The following is a 17,323-nucleotide window of genomic DNA, read 5'->3' as shown; positions in this document are numbered from 1 at the left end:
TGAGGAGAGGCTGAGAGAGTTGGGGCTGTTCAGCCTGGAGAAGAGAAGGCTCTGGGGAGATCTTATTGAGGCCTTCCAGTACCTAAAGGGGGCCTACAGGAGAGCTGGGGAAGGACTTTTTACTAGGGCAGGTAGTGAGAGGACGAGGGGGAATGGCTTTAAACTGGAAGAGGGCAGGATCAGATTAAACATTAGGAAGAAATTTTTCAGTATGATGGTGGTAAGGCACTGGACCAGGTTGCCCAGAGAGGTTGTTGAGGCCCCATCCCTGGAAGTGTTCAAGGCCAGGCTGGATGTGGCCTTGGGCAACCTGGTCTAGTGGGAGGTGTCCCTGTCCATGGCAGGGGGGTTGGAACACGATGATCTTCAAGGTCTTTTCCAACCTAGACCGTTCTATGATTCTATGATATGTGCAAAGATCTGTGCTATGATTTACTGGATGTATTTAACTCAGAACTTGAACTGCACCCCAAAAAGTTACCAGTGGAAAATGTCACATCTGAGTCTGAATAACTGGACTCAATTTGCATAGAGATATTACATGTGTATCTCATATACCTATATTAAGAACGCTCACAAATTGCTAGATTTGCCCATACAAGTGTCTCTATCTTTTGCCAGTTAGGAATATAGGATTGAAAGATCTCCTGAATCAATGCTACTACTGTTAATTCTCTCAGACCACTCCAGGGACCAAGTCCCAGGTCCTGACTTGTATCCACACACAGCGAGATGTCTCTCTGGACTGAGCTGGCTACATTCACACAGAACTGTGTCTGGCCAGCGAGGTACTTCTATGGCATGACACAGCGTGAAGCATGTCTTCATGCTGTCTTTGCTAGAGTCACATATGATGTGGCCCCATATCCACATACTGCAGAAAACTCTCAAGTGTCAACTATGTGCAAATTCACTCTCAAAAGGAAGCCTGAAACTCCTTATAGAAGGGAGCTCAGAAAAAAATTAACATGCATACAACAGGGATGACCAGGAGACCAGTTCCTTGCTGAAACCAGGAGGGAGTCAGACAGACGCTCCAGGAGCATCCACACCATCTTGCATATCAGCTGTCATGAACAAGGTAGGAGTTTAAGAAAGAAAATCCAAAAGTTCTACATTAACTGTATCTGTTGATACCTGTTTACCAAAAGACTACCAGATGGCAACTCTATAATCAGACTAGAAACAAGACATCAGGAGGTGGAGAGAAACCAATGTTGATTTTCTAGCATCTTTCAAGAGCTGACTTTCAATCAGTTTAGGGAATTTGAAGGACTCAGCTGACAGATTTTTGCCACTGAAATAAAAAAGGGAATCCATGAGATACACAATGGTCGTGTGAGATCCAATATGAGAAGCAGAACTAGAGGTTTCTACAAAGAGTAAATCTGTACATCACAGTGAGGCAAATATACATCTGATAGAAGAGAGCAACAGAAAGGTTGGAAAGAAAATGCAGGGACACAATTTCTCTATTGTTTGTGAAGATCCTGCTAAGTTTCTATTTTATTACGGGGTTCACACTTTGAATCAGTTTTTTTTTAATAAGCACTTTTTGTGCATATCCAAGTTCCCTGTTTACATCAGACTTGTATAATGTTCCCAGATAAATAAAGCTATAAAAGGGTACTTGTTTAGAGTATGCATACACAGACTGGGGAGGACTCTGCTCATCTTAGATCATAAAGCACTGAAGCTGATGATAAAGAAAACCAAACCTCTATAAAACTGAGGAAGACCTTATAAATACCCCCAGAAGAATGTCTTCTGGCAGATAAATCCCCACACAGCCATTTGACGTCCATAGCAGATACAAAACAGTTTAAAGATTAATATTGCTTAATTTTCAACATCATTATGTTATGTATTATTCTGTCATACTGTTCGCTACTAGGAATACTCATCTTTGCCATCTACGTTCTTAAAGAGCAGAACGAAAGACATTCAGCAGATCAAAAAACACAACCATGTTTTTTAAACATTACATCTCAAAATTACAATATTAAAGGAAAAATTATGTGAGTCCATTTCTGATTTTAAGATTTAGCATGGAGAATAAGCTTCTGATTGCTGAGCTATGGTATGTGAAGCCATAGTATTACACAAGATAAATTATTTAAAATACGTCAAATAAAGAGTATGAAAGATTGTATTTTTAGATATACTTGGCAAAATATCCTTAGAATGCCATGCATGAGACTTAAAATAAGATTCCAGATGATAAAATAATTTTTAAAACTCCTTATTTAGTCCAGGTAACAAAACCAAACTCCTATACTAAGAAATGCATTTACCAGAGCTTTTAGTTGAAGTTGTTTGGTAGAATATTCTCTTTCAGCAAGATTTCTTGAAGAGAAAAAGATAAATTCCCTCATGTTGAGCTATTATAAACAGAACTTTGTCAGTCAAGTTAACTCATCCATTGCAAGCACTTGCCTTCTGCCAAAGAAATGTGCTGTCTATTATTCAGACAAGTGCATTGCTTCCCAGGCAGTACAGGTCAACTTTTATCAGACATATCAGCCATGGAAAACAGATCCATGCTTGCTTGAATGCTCTCTACATAAAGTATTTATAGGACTGCCAGTTTATTACATTATATAAACACTAGATACAGAACTAAGATAAACAAAAATATTGCTTGATACGAGCTCTCTTCTTCCCATCATATGACTTCCACCTTAAGCTCAGATATTCCTCCCCCTGTGTTTACCTGACTGTCCCCTTCAACCCAGCAGTTAAGATTCTACCTCTGTCTTCATTCTTCAGCTTCTGCCAGTGCAGGTGAAATGCAAAATACCTGGGCAGTCTTCTCCCTCGCCATATGAATTTTACAGGGATCCTTTCTCCAATTTGGCAGATTAAACAAGTCACATTCTTTTTGTTTCCTTTGCAAGATCGAACGTTTATTGCCACAGCATCTAAGCAGTTTTTCTCTGCATCTGTTCTAGATTGTTGGGTGTTCTTTTTTATTTCCTTTTTTTTCTTTATGGTTGACCAGGCAGTAACAACAACCCCGTGGACTAATCCAGTAGTTAGAGGTCAGATACCTTTTATTGATTGGGGTAATCAAGTCTGCCTTCACATACCCGCATATTCTCCTTATAGATTTATATCTAAAAAATGTGATGCTTTTGCTTGTGGAAAAATGCTAGACATTTTATTTTTCTGCCATTTGATCACCATTGTATCCATGGATAATGAAATACTAAACCTTTGTTTTTACCTTAAAAAAAAATCCCACAGCCTTTGCCATGAATTTTCCTATTTTCAAACAGAAGCCACTGTTTCCCGAAGCACAACTTCAGAGCCTCGCCAGCTGCTATATTTCTTTTTAAGTAGTCTCTTGGGAAATAATACAACTTTTACGCATTAAGAAAGCAGTGAAATCTCATTCAGATATTTATTTTCAAATATTTAATGCTACAACAAATTGATCTAAATATTTTAGTGTTTTGTTTGGAGTTGTAGGTCACCAAAAAGTATTCAAATAGCTTTCATATCTCTATAGAAAAAACAAGTCCTTCAGAAAATGTTGCTGGTGGTAAGTGACTTCGGAGTTTACATCATATTTCAAAACCATCTTTAATCTTAACAGTCTGAAAAAAGGTTTCAGGATCAGATTTTAAAAGGCATTGAGGTGGCCAGCTCCCACTACCCACAAAAGCAGTTTATTATCTAAATACTTTAAAAGCCTGGCCCTCTGCCCCTTATGAAAACTTCAGCTTAGTTCTTTTCTTTCCATTACCATACATTGTTTCTATAAACAGATATACATATTCAAAATTAGGATGTAAAAGACTAAATAATCTTCAATGGCTAATTTGTACCTTCAAGAGACTTGATTTTTCAGAAGGCCAATGTCATCAACTCTGAAAAATCTATGCAAGATACTCAGAAAGCATCAGTCAAATAATGTTAGCTGCATTTGCACAAACAATTGCCATTTTGATGATTTTAAGGTTCCATAGCATACTCTGTAGGCAGGACGTTGAAAAATTTATTACTGGGTAAGTATATAAATAACATCCTGAATAACGACCAGCGAATATGTGGGACACTTCTAAAACGTAAACAATCTTCCAACGCATTAAGCCTTGCTAATGCACAAACATAAATACAATAAAAAGGAAAGTAATGAACATAGGGGAAAAAAGCCTATCCTCACTCTGCATACACAAAAGAATGTGCTCTGAACAAGCTATTGCTTTTTAGGGAAGAGTCTGCAAAGTTGTAATGAACAGGTAATGTCCAGCAGCAGAAAAGCAAAACCAACATTAGAAATGGTGAAGAATGGGACACTATGGCACCACTTAGGCCCTTGTTGTGCCTCACACAGGATACTGTGTGGTTCTGGTCCCCATTTTACAAAACAGACACAGAAAAACTGTACAAAATACAGAGAGATATGACAAGGAAGATTAAAGCTATGCAACAGCTTCTGTGTGAGGAATGCCTAAATAAATAGTACTCTTCATCCTCAAAGATGGACAACTGATGAGGGACAGGACAGAGGTCTATGATATTGTGTGGCCATAACAAGCTGAATAAGGAACAACTGGTCCTACCTAATAGGGGCATCAAATAAATTATGAAGCTCCATATTAAAAACAAACGATACTATATACTTCTTTATCACAAACCCAACTCAAGTGTGGAATTCCTTTCCATGCGATGCTGATGAAAAGGGTTCATGAAGTTGAAGAAAAATCCATCAAAGATTCTTATATCCAGAATCACAACCTAAAGATCAGGGCTTGCCTTCATACACTACTTCCTACACAACTGCTACTCTTGGAAACAGAATAATGAGCTAGACAGATTTTTGGCCTGATCATACACAAGATGTGTTACCAAATTACTTTCATTTCAGGACAAGCCAAATATTTTGTTTACAAAAGAAAGCACTATGTCAAAGCAGATTTATGCAACCGTTTTTATTACATTAATCTCTGTATGTACTGAACTGAAAGGGTCAGAACTTTCACAAAAGGTAAGTACAGAATCATAGAATCATAGAATATCTCAAGTTGGAAGGGCCCCTCCCACCAGACCAGGTTGCTCAAAGCCCCATCCAGCCTGGCCTTGAACACCTCCAGGGATAGGCATCCACAGCTTCCCTGGGCAACCTGTTCCAGTGCCTCACCACCCTCACAGTGAAAAATTTCTTCCTAATATCTATTCTAAATTTACCCTTTTCCAGTTTGAAGCCATTACCCCTTGTCTTGTCACTATACGCCCTTGTAAAAAGTCCCTCTCCAGCCTTCTTGTAGGTGCCCATCAGATACTGGAAAGTTGCTATAAGGTCTCGGCGGAGCCTTCTCTTCTCCAGGCTGAACAACCCCAACTCTCTAGTCTTCATAGGAGAGGTGCTCCAACACTCTGATCATCTGCATGGCCCTTCTCTGGACCTGCTCCAACAGATTCATGTCATTCTTATCTTGAGGGCTCCACAGCTGGACACAATATCTGATACCTACATTATTTCCTGCTTTAGTCATACATTTTTAAATTAAAAAAAAACCCAACAATTTACAGAAATGTTAAAAGATGACAGGTTTTTCCATAGTGAAGAAATTATTTGGTACATTCAATCCAGCAGTGTGTCCCAAGAAGTAATTAATAACTGATGATTCGAAGTAAAACAGAAAAGATAAACCAAAACTGCTTACTTTGCTGAGCAATCATCTGTTCTTTCACTTTACTTTCTAACCTATGATAGAGAAGATCATAAAAAATTATGCAATGTGCTTAGCTCTGTTTTTTCCTCCTAGCCTTCCAAAAAAGCTCTTCTGACCTCATTCAATATCATCTGTGTACTCCGGATTTAATACATCATTTAGGTTAGCTGGGTAGTTCTTCCAGAGAAAAAAACTGTCTTCCTATGTATTTTTTCATACACTTACAATAGCCTTCTGCTTAAATCATTAGTCCACCTATCCAACTGGGCAATAATTTCTGAGGGTGGAAAATAGGAAGAAACATTTCTTCACATTTCTTCCCTGGAGATCAATGTATGCTTGAGAATCAATCATCTGTTCCTTGGCTCATACAATCCTAGTTACCTATCAGAAACTTACCTAAAATAAAAAAATACCACCATGAAAAAGACAAAAATGTCTGAAAATCTATTTATTTTCTGTGTAACTCAAAACCTTTAAAATTCTTCCACTACTGCTGGACACCAAAAAAAGAAGGGTTGATCCAGTTTTACTACATTTTACAGCTTTAGATGTCTTATCAGAAGCTCTCTACTCCTCTTCTTGTATGGGGCCTATAAATCCAACTTTATTTTTCTAAGTCTTATGATGTTCTTACAGGTTTTACTGATACTCTCAGAAATACTTAATATTCAATCAACAGAAAATACTTAAAAAACCCCCTTTTTAATGCAAGAAAAATCAAAATACAGCACAGACAACAACAAAAAGCCACTGCAACACAGTACTTGGTAGGTAGGCTGGAAAATTCACATCGGTCAGCGTCTTTGTAAATATTTCCTATGATTTGTTCAATCTTTTGCTTTCTACTTTGCAAGGCAAATACATCAAGTACCACATAACCATAATTTGTAAAAACAGATTTCAGGATAGTGTGTGTGGTGTAAATTTGCAACATAAAAAAAAAGGTACGATCTGAACTTTTGTTTTTTTTTAAAGAAAGGCTTATTCTTTACATCAATCTAAAAGACAGATTTGTGGAAACATTTTATTAAATGTAATTAATTTCTTAATAGTATATTCATTTTACCTTCATGATGTAATTTTTAACCATAAGAAGCAAGAAGATAATGTATAAATTTTCAGCTGAGATTTAAAAAGGGAATATATAGGGGAATACATATTATATATAAATGTATATATGATATTTGCACAGATCTAATAAGCATAGATCAATTACTCTTCTCATTCCTCTAGCTCTCCTTCTTTCTTTGAATGAAACCAACTCAAGCAATTGTTAGAAACCTAAATATGGAGATATAAATAGGCAGTACATCTAAAAATAAAATATTCTGCCTTCAGTCTATGATTAAGATGATGAAAATGATCCATGTTGAGAAGTTTTCTTGGTTGGTAAGAGATCAAAGAGCACACAGTTCTCTCTAACATGCCATTTAGCAAGGTTCCAACCACAAAATTTAAAGCATCCAAAACAATATTGCTTGAAGCATGCTATATTTCTGTACACTGTGGTCTACAATACTAGCGTTCAGGGAGGCAATGTTGGGCACTGGAGAGCAATTTTGGAGAAAGACAAAAGAACGTTAATGTATTTTTTATTTGGGAGACAGAGCCCTGCCCAAAGAGTTAATCTAAACAGACTTAGTAAGTGTCAGATTGACTATGACTCTACAATTTTCCAGTATGTTACCCAGTAACAAAACCATTATTTTATAAGCAGCTACATATAATCAGTGCCCTATATGGCCAATAGAACAAACGAAGCTTCTACCTTTGTTTCCTCGTCTGCAAAACAAGGATGTTAGAAGTTATCTACCTTTTGCAGTACATTTCCTAAATGAAAAAGTGAAAAATACCAGCATTCTCTGCAGTTAAACTTCTGTTTATGATAATACAATGTAGCAGCAGATTCAGCCATGTAACAGGCAAAATAATCACAAAAAGCTCCCAGCTTAATTGCAACCTGCTTGATGGAAAAGACTGAAAAGCATGCATTAAGAAAAGCCACAGAACCCAGGGTGAATTAAGATTTTAGACGGCTCAATTATATAAACAGGTGCTATTGTTTTTCAGGTGTAAAGTACATCTAAGAGCCTTCAGCCAAAGCAGAAATATCACCAACATTTTCTGTAACACAAGTGTGTGTCTATTTTGTACTAGCTGGATGTCTAAATTGCTTGATAACTTGCAGTTTACAATGTATATTGCATGAAAGGATTCCCTAGGTATTCTCTTGGTAACTAAAAATTATCTCTGTAGTTCTCAAGACTTCTATTTCAGTATAAATTTTGTCTGGCTACGCAACGCTCCCTATCACTTATTTGGTTACTCCACTCCAATATTTACATAACACAAACCACATAGAATTAAAGTTTTTTTCTCATATTACACATCCATATAGGCCAAGAAACTAAGCAGCCATGGGACAAGAGGAAAGATCCTCACATGGATAGAAAAGCATCTAATAAAATGAGAAACAAAAAAAGTTTTGATTTCACACTTTAGAGGCCACTATTGGATTCCTAAACGAATTCGTGCTGGAACCCACACTGCTGAACATATTCCAAAAGACCTAGAAAAGGGACTGAACAGTGAGATGACAAAGTCTGTGGTTGATGATAAATTATTTAAAGCTAACTGTAAAGAATGACACAAGGCCCTTATGAGACTGGGTGAGCAGGCATTAAAATAGGCAATTCTATTTTAACATAGATACAAGTAAAGTGATGCATGTGTGAAATAGCAATCCTAATTTCACATATAAAATGATGGTCTGTGTGTCACCCATAATTGTCCAAGACTGAAACCTTGGGATCATAACAGATTGAGCTGACGCTTTTTCAGAATTTTGTCAGCACTGGTCAAAAAGAAAACTAAGCGCAAGGAATTATTAGAAAAGGACTAATGAACAAAGCAAAAAGCTCTATACAACAGGAAAACCGTACTTCTGGTCTTCACATCCCAAAAAGAATACAGTACAACTGAAAAGGTACAGAAACCAGTTACAAAGTTGAGTGATGTGCAATCCTTTGTGAATTAAAATCCTCTCCTAGATGTACATTCTGCTTAATTAAACTTCTGTGTTGTAGGAAACTCCAAGGAACAGGCTGCTTCTGTCCCCTGCATGACCAAAGGAAGGCTCTTCCCTTCTTGTGTGATGAAGAGCCAAATACAATCAAATAATCAAAGCCTTATTGTTTTAATTGACAGGGGACATATCAATGTAACACGCAGTTTGCGTGCTTACTACTCAGACTTCACGAAATACCTTGAGTGAAACCATATCATCTTGGTAGTTGTTGGTATATTCAGCGTGACTGCAGTCTCCACCTGAGCTGACTAAACATCATCTACAATGCAGAATGGCAGTACTACACAGCACATACCCACAGTGAGAAAAACTCAAACATAGAATCATAGAATCATAGAATCATAGAATGGTTTAGGTTGGAAAGGACCCTGAAGATCATCAAGTTCCAACCCCCCTGCCATGGACAGGGACACCTCCCACTAGACCAGGTTGCCCAAGGCCACATCCAGCCTGGCCGTGAACACCTCCAGGGACGGGGCCTCAACAACCTCTCTGGGCAACCTGGTCCAGCGCCTTACCACCATCATAGTGAAAAACTTCTTCCTAATGTTTAATCTGAACCTGCCCTCTTCCAGTTTAAAGCCATTCCCCCTCGTCCTCTCACTACATGCCCTACTAAAAAGTCCTTCCCCAGCTCTCCTGTAGGCCCCCTTTAGGTCCTGGAAGGCCTCAATAAGATCTCCCCAGAGCCTTCTCTTCTCCAGGCTGAACAGCCCCAACTCTCTCAGCCTCTCCTCACAGGAGAGGTGCTCCAGCCCTCAGATCTTCCTTGTGGCTCTCCTCTGGACATGCTCCAGCAGATCCATGTCCTTCTTATGTTGGGGACTCCAGAGCTGGATGCAGTACAGTGCTGAAACACTGGATGAGACATAAATTCTTTACGCAGGAAATTCATCATCTGCTTCTGCCAGTAACAGTCATGTTGTGACTGGACTAGACTGCATTCTCTGAACACATATAATCTTGGATACATGCTCAAATTAAATTACATGCCTTTTTTTTTCAATCGCTGAAGATGTTTTGTGAAAAGCCTCCATGTTATTCTATCGCTTTGTAAAATCTTCTTTTCATAGCCTCTCAGCTTGTTGCTATCAGAACAGCTAGAACATCCCCCTGAGTTGCTGGTGTTCTGCCGTCCTTACCCCTGTGTGATAAAAGACATCTGATTTTGTCAGTAGGCATCACACAAGCCACAATCGTCACTAAAGCAGCGCTGCAATAAGGTCCTGCTTGTTTGCAAGGACTGTTGGGAGGTTCATTGGGAGCGCTCATGTTTTCAGATGTATCTCTGCTAACGAAGACGGGAGAGACACATACAGAGCTATCATTGTGACAAGAGGCACCCATCATGGACTCTGTCAGTTATGCCCTCAGACCAAGCAACGCAGCCATAAGGAGGTTGCATCCCATAGACAGAAGGCAAGAATCTACTAAACTGCAGGAACTAGCGCTTACAGTAAGGCCGCTTCAGGGAATGAAGTGGCACTTCCGCATATGTCAGAAAAAAGATACTGCATTTGAAATAATTTAATCTTGTGCATAGAGATTGTCAACTCACTGAAGACTGTCACTCCAGAAGGACTCTTTCAAAAGGTAGTGTCACTTGGCAATGACAAGTCTCAAGGGTATAAATTAGATGTTAAATTTTATTTTTTTTTAAATTCTGCTGAGATTATACATTATGAGTGATAAAAAAAAAATTCTTTACTTTGTAAAAATGTTTTTATTAAAGAAGAGTGAAAAATTCTGCATGTGGCGGAATAGAATTCTGCTTAATAGTTGAACCAAACAGTGGTGAAAAAAACCACTCAGGCTACTTCCACTAGAACTTAAAAACAACAAACAAAACCCAGTATTATTTTCATAGTAAGGCAATGCATATGCGTCCCTGCCTCTTGTGATCTGATTAGTAGTCTATAAAAACCACAGAGGAGATCCCCAGACAGAAGTCTGGGACTGGCAAACCAAAAACCACTTATATACAAAGCCGAAACAGAAGGAGAGTATTTTCTAGTATGTTCGTTATCGTCTTTAAAATCAGCATACTATTTTAATCATCCAAGAAATCCCTATTGTGTTCACCAGCTTCAATGTATTGTCAGAAAAATGCTAATGGTAACATTCTCCCACTGCTTCTATTAGAATAAATCAAAGGTTTTGCACATCACAGCTCTGTTCTGATGTACATAATTTGACTCCATTATCAGGACTTAAAACATTTACTTACATGATGCCCGTTAAACAGAAAAGAAAGAAAACCAAGCAGTCCAAAGAACACAGGTGATTACTCTTCTATCAATAGACACTGCAGACTCCTTCGAATCACCTTAGCCTGTTTTTGTGCTACACTAGCAGAAGCAGTAGGTAACAAATCACAGACTTTCTTAAATGTTATGGAACTCCACGTAAAAATTTCCTTCATGAGAGCAGTCTTCAACCTCTCAGAAATCTCATCACATGCATACACACAAAGCCTTCACGATTGGCAAGCTCACTGTCCCTTACTAATGCTCAACTGTGGAACAGCAGGAGGTTTGTTAGGGCTTGAAAAAAACCACACTGAAACTAATGAAAACCCTTCCATTAATTCCAGTGGGCGCTGGTTCACACTGGTTAAGCATCAGTAGTAACAAACAAAGAATTTACACCCTACCAACTTCTCTTAATCAAACAAATGAAGCTAAATTCCCCTTAATCCATCCAGTTCAGTAGACACAGTGTGTTTTCCATGAAACCTTTATATGAAAGGCTTCTCTATTTGTATTCACAACAATAATTTCTGGCTACAAACACACACACACACACAAAATTATCCCCAAATTAAAGTAATTCACAAATCAAAAGTGCCAATACATGATTTACCAGTTCTCAGAAGAAAAAGCTTAGAAAAATAAATATAAAAATAAAAATCTGTAACAGCCCACAATACCATGAATGTTACCAAAAACTGAGGCTTATGGATGAGCAGAGAAAACAAAATTCCAAAGTCATTTTCCCTGCTGCAAAATCCCCGTCACTAAGCTCAGAAGTTAAGATCTAGAAGCTGTTTACTTAAACATATCGCTAGATCTTCCCTGCAGCACTGAAACAGCAGAATAAAGGCAGACGTCAGGTAACAGGCACCCAAACACTTGATTCTTTATAGGAGCATGCAGCCAGAAAGGGAAACACGAAGTCGAGAAATGAACCATAACTTCACTGCAGTAAAACTCAGGAAGCCACCCTATAACTTTTCTTTGTGGTCAGTGCTGCTTCCCACAACCACATCTTCTGAGCTTTCCTCCAATGGCATTCTTCCAACTGTCCAATAGTTTCCTCCCTAAAGGAGGAAATTCTCAGTTCACATCGAAAGCCCTATCCAACTGCATGCTATATAAATTATTGTTTGTCCACTAAAGCAATTAGAAACAGATGCCAATTTGATGCTGAACTTATTTAATTTTCAGTAAACTGGAAATAAAGAAAAGGCTCAGACCAATTAAATGTTTAACTTCCATACATTTTTAATAAAAAGAAAATTAAACTGGAAAATAAGGGTTAAATTCACATGAGAATGTACCTAACAAAATGAGAAGTTTTCTCCCCATTCCAAAAAATCTAGCCCAACACTGGGGATAGGTTTCTGGGCTTTGGGGACCCAAATTCATGCCCTGAGTTACCCTGATTGTTAGAAAGGGCTTTGAACTGCAATCTCCCATCTTTCAGGAGAGACTTCGCCCCAGCAGACTGTATGAAACTCTAGGATGGAGGTTTTCTCTGTATTTTCCATTTCACATCATATAATACATACAAATATTTTGAACGACAACATAGAAAATAAGCCTTTAACTTGGTGATGGAATATCCAGACGGGATGGGGTAATTTCGATTTTCACTCATAATAAATTTGTACATAAAACTTTGAATTTATGTAAGAAAGTAAGAAAACTCAGTGGGTACACCATTTGGAACAGATTCTTAACTTTTTACTATCTTCTGAATTTTAATTCAATGATCTATGTGTTTTTCTAGCATCCCCAGAGGCAAAGCATTCTGTAGGCACAGGGTGGTTTTCATTTGCAAGCAGTCTGGTCTACAGTTTGATCTGCAGGCAGTCTACAAATACATCCAAATTAGGGACTGTACATTACACCATAAAAAACAGAATGGTACATGAAAAAAATACCCAGATTTCCTTCAGTATTTCCCAGTTTGGAAGTACCTGGATCTGGGGAGAACAGACAGAACGTGGCAGGAAGGTTTAACGTGGGAACATAATAACATATAAATACATTTTAGCATATGCTGTTTCTAGTGAAGGCCATTATAGCAATTGGAAAGCTGTATTCTTCACATCCTTCAGCTGCATGCATAATAAAAGTAGTACAAATCTGTGGCTTGGGTCAGAAATGACACTGGATTTCCATTATATTTCTATTTCTTTGCTTTATGTTTCTGGATTAAGCACCAACATGCTTTGCTTTAACATGAGATTTATTTTTCCTCCTAAATATCAGGACATAAAGTATTGAATATGATTCACGTTTTTAATATATACACTAGACCACAGTGGTTATAGCATTAAGAGCAGTGAAAGTACTACATTTTTAATTTCCACTGATCAATATTAAATCGTCTCCTCCAAACTATGAAAATCATGACTGTCTCTAACGTAGTAATATAATTTATATAGTCCCTAAAATCTTAAACCAGTGAGAGGAATTAACTACTTGCCTGCAAGATAAAAGTAAGACTACACTTTCAAAGAAAATTTTACTGAGAAATAAAAAGGCAAAAGAACAAAAAGTACAGTTAATATTTTTACAATTAGGAGACACAGACACTTACTCCTTATGTATCTTCTATTTATAAACATAAGGTCTTTTTAAATGCCTTATTTCTTTGTCAACAGTATGGAAATACATGGTTGTTCTCCACACATTTATAAATGGAATTCGAGGGGAATAGTGTTTCTCACCCCTATAACTACAGAAGCACAAAAAGTCTTAGATACAAGCAGATCAGGATTCCACAGACAAAACTATCACTTGCCCATAGACAGAAAATTTTGCACTGTTTCATGTAGATGCATTAGAAATTTTGTAGATGGTGCTGTACTGGAAAACTATTTTTAGCACTTTATACAATGGAAAACTTCATGACCAAAATTACCTCTTGCTAGACTTAATTCTGTGAAGCAGCCTGTTATTTAGTTTTCATCGAGAACTGCACAAGACAAAGAAAACTCCAGGAGGAGTTGTAAGAAATTGTCCCTATTGCTATGGCAAAGTGCATATTGTTACCTTGGCATGAACGCAACTTGTGTTCCTTCTGTAATGGATTCAGCCCTGGGATCCAGTGCACACAAGACAGTCAACTGGGGTTTAATCAATTCTGGCTAAAAGTCCCAATCTCACCAGGATCAGTTCAATCCTCTGCAACTTGTCTTAAGGTCTTTATTGATAACTGCTGCAAAATTCAGCAAATCTCAGTCAGTGAACTGTCAAAATGAAATTAGAGATATCTTCCACAAAATGCAAGATATTTTTAAAGCTTCCTGATTATAATGGCTAATGCTATAAATGTTTAGCCTACTCTTTCTTGAGATATATGATTTGAAGCAACTTCATTGTATTTTCTCTGAATTAACTCCCACTTCCATTATTGGTGTTTTGGGAAGAGATGGGGAAATGGGAAGAGATGGAGAAACAGGCAGGAGAAAATGTTATGGATACTTATCGTAACACTCACAGTCACCATCACCCACTAAAAAGCCAAAATTTAGAGCTTACTGCATGTCTTAGAAAACACATATATTTTAAAGTCTTGATCAACACTTGCTCTATTAGATTTGTAGCTGGTTTACATCCATTGCAAATTTAGTCTTACTGAGAGAAAATCTGCAGGGAAATTTAGAAAAAAAATATTCTTCTACTATGGGAAAAGTTAAATATCAAAGTTTAATTGTCTGACTTTAATAGATGAGCAACACTCTGCGTCCAAGCAGATTATTTATACTGTTGTAAGGAAGTATATATAAGAGTATCTTGTTTGTGAGAAGACTGCTTTTGCATAGGCATTGTTGCTTGTGCATTAACAAACCTATAGTCAGTAGGTTATTTAGTGTTTCTTAGATTTTTGCCTTCTTGTGAGGCACCAAAGACAAAAAAAACTCGTAGAAATGAAAGCTAAAAGTTACAAGGTAGCTTTGAATAGCATCCTCTAATTAAGTAGCATTTTCCTTCTTCACAATAACAGACACGATTGATACAAGAGTCGAACAAGTTCTTCACGGTTATTTCTAGGTCTACTGCAGTGCTATAGACCTTTGCTGTTACTGATGGTCTGTACTACAGAAGACAGACAACTCTTCTCTCTACTGTAGAGGAAATGTTGCATGTTTTTTGAAAAGGCTCAAAGTCACGCAACGCACCTTCCTTCATCTACACTTTTACCTCCTCACACAGATGAAGTCAATTCATTTTTGCTTTTCTTCTCAGTCTTTTAAAGGCAAGAGTTTTTCCTTCATGCTTATAATGAATTAAATAAATAAAATATTCTACAGCATTTCTAAATGGTAGCTCAATAGTCAGCAGTAGTCCTCCAAAAGTGATGGGTTTTCCATTTCAGTTATATCTGTATAACCTTTACCTTCGCTCATCCTCACTTATATGGTACATTTTTGAAATTGCACATGTGTTTGTAGGTCTACTGCCTTAATTAATGTGAGAGTCCATGAAAACATGCCAGAAGGAAGGACAAGCTTGCTATAGTCACTCTGAAATGTGGATGGGTCTGTGGGCTAACAAGGCCTTTGCATATACGTACTTTTAACTGATTTTCTTTTTTTGAACTGTGATATATGGAGCAATTATTTCACCTCAACAAGGAAACTCTGGAAATGTCAAGGTCTCTTCCTGCCTATACTGTGACAACGAATTACTGAAGAAATAAGGGGTTTTGCTACTTCACTGAGGAAAGACATTTTGTGACCTTTTGCTGCTTTATGGCAATAATGAGTTTTCTACAAAACTCTGAGTCTTTCTGTTACTTTATTAAAATAAAAACGTTTGAGGAATAGCTGTGACCTTAACCTTGGAAGAATGAACAGAATACTGATCTTGAAACAGATAAGCCCTGAGACACTGTAACTTCCTACCGTCGCATTGACAATGCATAGGGCTGTGCCATAGACAAACTCACCCAGTGAAGCTCACTTATCTTAATTCACTTAGTTGAATGCTGTGAACATATGGATCCACTATTGTCCCTTTTAATTTCAGGCTTCTCGTAGTAATATTTGATTCCAAAGGAAAGATTTATAGTAGAGTATCATATTCAGTCTCTCCCCTTTCAAAATGCATACTCTTCTTAATTTCAACAAGAGTAAGCATACAAAAATACTCTCATCCTTGTTTCAAAGTATTCCCTTTGATTTTTACAACAGATTATATCTTCACAAAAAAACACACCACACAAAAAACTGAGTAAAATCCAGAATTACTCATGGCAGCAAAAAATCCCTGTGAACACCAACAGGGTGAAGCAATTATCCAGATTATTATATTCTTACAAAATGAAAGAATAAAAAAATTTAACTTACTCTAAATAAGAGCAAACTTATTAATACAGCATACAAGGTTAAACATCACAAAATGAGAGAAGGTAAAAGGAAAAGCTCAACTTTCATTTTTGATGTAAAAATAAGAAAAAAAAATTCAAAATGTTTTTTTTTTTTTTCCCCAGGAAACAGATTTGACCTGAATGCAACAGTATTTATGAATTACTGAAGACATCAAAGGTCATGTTGAGATGGCCTTGTGCGTGAATCACCCAAACCCCACTTGTATCACTGTAAGGTAGCAGTGTTCAAGGTAAAGTGAACTGAACAGTGTATAATCTGACTCTAACATCCTGTGCACAATTAAAAGGTCACAGGTTTCCAGCTCAGAGATATTTAGTTTGAAAAAAGTAATCTAACATTTATGTCAAGACCTGCATAAAAATATAAAATGTTAGTGTTACGTTCAAATAGGTATAGGGTATAATGAAGCATCAAAAAGAAGCAGTATCAAGGGATTTCTGACTTCCAGTCATGGTACTGGTATTAGACACTTACCAAGTGACTTAACATTTCTAAATTCTAAAAGAGATTATCTACATCCCAAAGGAGACATGGGAACTAGTATTTAGGAGAATCACTGGACGTGCAATCCCTGTACACCTAGTATTGAATACTGTGGTGATGGATGGTTCACACTGAGATGCCGATGGGCCAAGGCAATGTATAACCACAGGCCAAGCTTACCAACAGCAAAAGTGACGCCCCAGACACTTCATATAGACGACAGCCAAAAGAAAAGCACCACTCATTTCTGATGTGAACGGCAGCAGAACTGGCTGGAACAGTGGCCTCCCATTAGGAAGTGGAGCTGAGCTCTGCCCAAATCTGCCAGACCAGCATGGAGAGCACCACATGAAGTGACTGAGGGCCACACGCGGCTCCAGGGTCACGTGTTGGCAACTCCTGACTTACAAACTTACAGAGGGTCATTACAATTTATGATTTTCT

At 37.6% G+C, this 17,323-nt stretch overlaps 1 protein-coding gene across 1 annotated transcript in view; it reads right to left on the bottom strand.

Moving 5' to 3' along the window:
• Nucleotides 1–17,323, bottom strand: part of ARSB (arylsulfatase B) — a 67,991-nt gene that overhangs the window by 1,569 nt on the left and 49,099 nt on the right. The gene's annotated exons all lie outside the window — the stretch shown is intronic.

The sequence above is a fragment of the Charadrius vociferus genome, unplaced genomic scaffold (assembly GCF_000708025.1).
Source record: "Charadrius vociferus isolate BGI_N301 unplaced genomic scaffold, ASM70802v2 scaffold183, whole genome shotgun sequence".
NCBI lineage: Eukaryota > Metazoa > Chordata > Aves > Charadriiformes > Charadriidae > Charadrius > Charadrius vociferus.
This window is presented reverse-complemented; position numbering and strand designations above follow the sequence as displayed.